This window comes from Mustela erminea, chromosome 21 (genome assembly GCF_009829155.1).
Source record: "Mustela erminea isolate mMusErm1 chromosome 21, mMusErm1.Pri, whole genome shotgun sequence".
Taxonomy (NCBI): Eukaryota; Metazoa; Chordata; class Mammalia; order Carnivora; family Mustelidae; genus Mustela; species Mustela erminea.
In genome coordinates, this window is record NC_045634.1 from 32211828 (window position 1) to 32217816 (window position 5989).

The following is a 5989-nucleotide window of genomic DNA, read 5'->3' on the forward strand; positions in this document are numbered from 1 at the left end:
GCAAAACAAATAAGCAAAGGAGGGAGAAAAAAGAGAGGGAGGCAAACCGAGAAACACACCCTTGACTCTAGAGAACAAACCGATGGTTACCAGAGGGGAGGGAAGGGTGGTTAAAAGAGGTGCTGGGGACTAACCCCCTGCTGTGGTGAGTACCAGATCATGTATGGAAGCAACGAATCACTAAACTCTGTATTTGAAACTAATAGTACACTGAATATTAACTAGCTGGAACTTAAATAAAAACTTGGAAAGTTTAAAAAAAAAAAAAGAATGTTACTCTCCTCCTGGTCTTGGTAAACTTAGGTATTGAGTTTCGACTCAATGCTCTATCCACCTCACAAGTATGAACAAGAGGTTCAGAAAAATATATGTAGCATAACAATAGCTTTATTCTATTTTAATTATGTATTTCAGTTACTCTTTGACATAGTCAGTTCAAATAAATGGGCAATTCTATTCCAAAAAAAAAGAAAGAATCATATGGTCCAGGAAACAAGAAAGGGAGGGGGTAGAAGATTCTAGTTGTGATAAAGAGGTGAATAAGACCTTTTAGTTTTTTTACTTTTCAATAAGCACTGGTCAGAGCACTATTTATTGTAACCAAGAGGCTTGCATTTCATTTTAGAGATTCTGATGTTGATTTCTGAGTTCATGCTCCTTTTTACAAAACAGCAGAACCCAAACTCCATTTGGTTCACTTTTTTTAACTTGTGTGAAGGATTTTAATGTTTTAAGATTTTTCCTTTATACCTTCACACCATTTCCTCTCCTTTATAACACTGACAAAACTGTTGTCTAACAGAAAGTTGTTGATCAATAAATTTTGAGAACTTTACTGAATTATTCCTGGGATGTCCATTTTGGCCAACCACAAAATTCAAAGGTTCATAATTAAAATAGGACCAAACTATATTTTTTTTATCAGTGCGTCATTCATTCTTCTAGCAAACACTGAATGATCATCATATAATCCAAGGCCCTGGGCTAGAGGAATTGATAAGAGCTAATTCCGTCTTGGCTAGTTGAGCCTTGGGCAGTTTTTATACAGAATACATAAAGTCACTGCTTAGTGACTTAATGAGGCAGAGCCTAAATTACTGCCTAGATGTAAAGCCCTGCCTTCACAGTTGACTAGAAGGCCATTAGGAGGTCAATCTAGCTATTTTGTTTGTATTAATGAACAACTTAGATACAATTCATTGCTTAGCCACTGCATGTTATGACAAAAATAAAATTTAAAAATCTCAAAGGTTGACTCAAAGTTATGTCTTAGCTTTTCAGGGAAATACTTTTAACTACTTCATCTCAGTCTTGGTGCCTTGCTACCACTTATGCCGTATATAAAACATCATTTTGCTTTTCTCTTCCTCAAAAATCCTTGAAACAAAAGTAAAATGTATTTGTAGGAATTGTATTTCTGTGAATTTTTAAGAGAGTTTATAGTTAACACTTTCACTGAATTTATAGTTAACACTTTCACTAAAGCTTTCTCTATGTCAATAACAACATCCAGAGAATATAATACCAGACCATTTTTTCAAACAAAAGGGAAAAGAGTGTTTGGTGTTTGTTTGATAAATACATTAATATACTTCAAAGACTTCTGTGTCATGTTGATCAGATGAATTATAACTAAGAGTGATGTCTAGATAACTTCCATTCTTTAACAATACAGAGACAGAATTTTCTAAAAATGCCATGTTAGTAGATGATTTAAGAGAGAATAAGTAACATGATTGTAATGATATAGAGGAATTTATGCTTGGAAAAATAAGCTAATTATGCTGACTATATAAATTCTTAGTTTTTTTTTCCTCCAAAACTAGTATTCTGTGTATTTAATCATTCAAAGCAATATATAAAAAGATAGAAAAAATAAATATATTCAATATTAAAAGCATGTAAAAATTTGATTATAAAAATCAAATGACCAAACTACCCTGTTAAAGACCTAGAATGCTAAAGATGGAGAAGACATACCTATCAAGAGTCATAGTCAATCCTTACATAATTTGAGAGAAGTAGTAATAAGGTCATGGGTCAAAAATTTCAAGATTCTACAGTAATTATAAATATTAGAATGATTTTTTTTCCTTTCAACGATTTTATTAGTATGGTCACAAAATTGACATCTATAGTACACTGATAACGTAGCTGAATACAAATATTTGAAATAAGTAACTTATATAAATGCCACAGGTTTTAAAATGTCAACTCTACATGACCATGCATTTCCCATGCTTTGTATCTGTACCCTCAAGTTGCACGATTCAATGTATCTTTGTCCTGTGACGTGTCCTCGTGTACACGTCAGCTAGGTGGATCAGGAGCTGTTGAGCCATTTTGCAGATCCAGAGTTTCAAGCACAACAGTGGTGAACTCAGGCATTCCATGGAGCATGGTGGCAACATTGGGTTTTGCTTGGTTTGGGTAAAAATGCAACTACCCACAACAGCTTGCATGAGCCACCTGATTCCCTGGAGCTTGGGATAAGCACAAAGGGTATTTTGCTATCCCTGCATTAGGTCAGCAGACAGAATCTATACCTGTGTTTTCACTCCAGAGGAAAAGTCTAGAATTGAGATGCTGTTGATGATACAGCTGGAAACAAGGTAAGATTCATGAAAGTTATTAATAGCTGTCAATTAATCCAGGGGTTGTAATCATTCTTAACATACATCATGCAGGAATTCAGATCAGATGTTTTAATTTTTATAAATGTAGATATTCCAAAGTCAGTCAAGCTTACGTAGAGACCTAAGAACTGTTAACAGTGTTATCCCTAAAGGGTGACATGTATTGGGTGGGAAGGATGAAGAAAGGAGATAACATTTACAGAGAATACTCAACATCCTGTTTCACATGGGTAATTTCTTACTTTAAAACACAAGGTTGAATACTCAGGAAGACTCTGAGTAAAAGAAATGTCAATTGTTGAACCTTTTAGAGTTTAGAAATCTTTTCTGTTTTTAATTGTCATTTCCTGATCTTGTTTTTCAAGTTGGCACATAAACTTGGCTTGCCACTCTCTGTGGAGACCACAGTCTGATTGTGGATATCCCCTTCTGTCCAAGGATGTCACCACAGGTGTAATCTAGTCACAAGGACGGAATGTTTACAATGGTTTCTGTTTCAACTCTGATCATCTCTAACTGGTATATACAACACAATTTCTTTTTCATTAAAACTATGAATTATACATGAAAGTGATTGGTATGAGATGATAATCACGTACACACTTACATTCAATACATGGCTTATGAGCAAGTCCAGGGTGGAAAAACATGGATGATGGGCAGAAATCATGGTCAGATGATGCAAGCTAAAGAACTGGATGATGAAAAGACCATTATTTTTTTGACAACTATTCATCTCTTGGCTGGATAATAGCAAAATGCATCACTTTCCAAGTCATTCAGTATTTGCAGTAGGTACAGGAGAAGAGACGGGCTTGTGTCCCTAAGTTTGGTAACAGCCACATTTGAAAGCTGACCTCTCAATTGAATATCTTTAGAATGAAAACCAGAAGGAAGTATGGGCCTTTGCAAAGGGGTGCTTTACTGGGACCAGTGAGGAGGGATGGATTTGCCTACAAAGAATCAGTAGTATTGATTAAAGAAAGGGCACAATGCACAGCACTGAATATTCAGCAGCAGACTAAGAGAGTAAAAGGACAGGTTCTGGAACAAGTCTGTCATTAAACAGCCACGTGGTATTGAGCTACCGCAAGCCTTGGTTACCCCGTCTGTAGTGGGGGGGCTCGGTCGCTATGGTCTGTAAGGACCTCCCACTTCTAAGCTCTTCATTATGAACATCTGTGTGAATCTTGCTGACCAACTGGAGCTCATGCTTGGGTTACGACCTCCTCCAATATCAGAACAAGATCGAAATCCTCATTTTCTGACCTTTGTGCTCAATTCGGCACCTGTTTCCAGTATTTTACTAACTTCACTCCCACTCCAGCTCTTCTGCTTTGCGTCTACTCAAAGCGTAATTCAGCTTAAGGAACTGCTGGACAATTATGTCACCCTTCTCAGTGTGCACTGATTTTTCCAATGATCAGGCGGAAAGGCAGTGCATGACACCCAGAACGGAGGGGTCAGTGCAAGGAATTCAGGCATCAGAGGCAGATGGTGTGGAGATGTTTTTGAGCAGGACCTTTCAGAAGGTTAATCCACCACCATAAAGCCATTTGCCCCTGTTTCTTCTACCGTCTATCTTCTACCTCCTCTCTCAGAGGCTGAATCACTCCTCTACTGGCTTAGCAGTGACCAATATTTATATAGTCACAATAATTTTATAGATATAATAGTGGGGGAATGGAGAAAAGCAGAGGTTGTATAGGAGTTGAAGCTTCACCTACTATATAAAAACGTCAGTATGGAAAGTTTAAATTTGGCAAATGTAAAACAGTAGCATCCCTTAATTAATTAAACAGAGATTTCTTAAATACCTCTCGTGTATCTGGCATTATACAGTCACTGGGATTACAAGTGAATATACAGAGAAAGATTGCTGCCTTCGTGAAACTTACATATTGGTATGGGAAAAAGATTGCTCAAGAGAAATAAATAAAATACATAGTGTATTAGGTAGTGATAAGTGTAGGAAATAATGATAAGAAGCATTGCCTCAGTAAGGGCTATTTTAGCTAGTGGCAAATTTAGATAGTAAATTTGGGGTGATAACCTCAAGGAGGTAAGGTAGTAAGTCTTTCACTTAGTATCAGAAGACCATCCTAGGGGTAAGGTAGCACAAATGTTGGAAGGTGGAAGCATCCTGGTTTGTTCAGGAAAGCAGCCCACCTGGTATGTTTGATAACACCATACCTCATGTGTTTAAAGAACAGGAAGGAAGCCACTACACTGTAGAAAAATGAGTGAAAGGGAGAAATAGGTAGTGAGGTCAGAGAATTCAGGGGTCCTGTGTGATTTAAGAATATTAAGATAAATATCCAGAAGAAGCCACACACACACAAACAATCATATATAGCCATCAGAAAGTACTAGAATTTATATGTGCAAAACCTAATGTAGAGTCAGGAACTTGAGAAAGGAAAGTCCCTGGGAGTAGTCCACATTTCACTTATGATATAGGGCAAGAAAAAAAGCATTCTATGCCAAGAAAGAGTCTGGGATTTAAAAAATACATAATATCCATCTATTAGTGAGAATAGGTATTTGGCTCAAAAACCTTGAAATAAATCTACATTGGTGCCAAATTTAATGACTAACCAATGAAAGGAAAAACTAATAATACTTGCGAACTGGAAAGCCCAGTTTCTATGTATAAATAAATACAGAACATCTTCTAGTTGACATCTGCAAATAAAATTAAAACTGCCATTATTCATATTTTGTTCTCTTCCCCTTTGAGGTATATGGAAGAATTACTTTCTCAGCCATCTTTATGGGTGGGGTAAAATCTTTAATTAGTTCTAAGCAATGGTTCATAGGCAGGAGTGAAATGTATCCTGTGTAGACTCTAGTGTTGAATTGTCTTGTATGTTACCCTTCCCCTGGTACACTGACTGGAGAAACATATCAAGATGGAGCCTCTGTCCTCTTGTGTTATTAAGTGTCAATGATAAACTGAGTTCCTCTGATGCCCATGTTAGACATACATATAAGTAAACCTTTATTCTTTTAATCTGCTAAAATTTGGGGGTTAGTAATCAATGCAGCAGACCCTGGTCTGTTCTGACTGATCCAGCAAACCAAACTGTGTGAGGTCCTATCAATTTTACATTGTCAATGTGAATGCTTTTAGAAAAGGTGATAAAAGATTTTTATCCTTTAGAAAACATTCTGCTATAATTCTGACTGACTGAGAGTAGCAACTGTTAGTATATATCTAAGCACCTAGTAGTAGAACCGAATCACAGACATTGATAAGTTATTACTAAATTAGTAATTCAAAATGAAATATTTCCTTATTCACTATTGGTAGGATTATAATATTATTTTCCCTTCTTCCTGATGTTTAACAG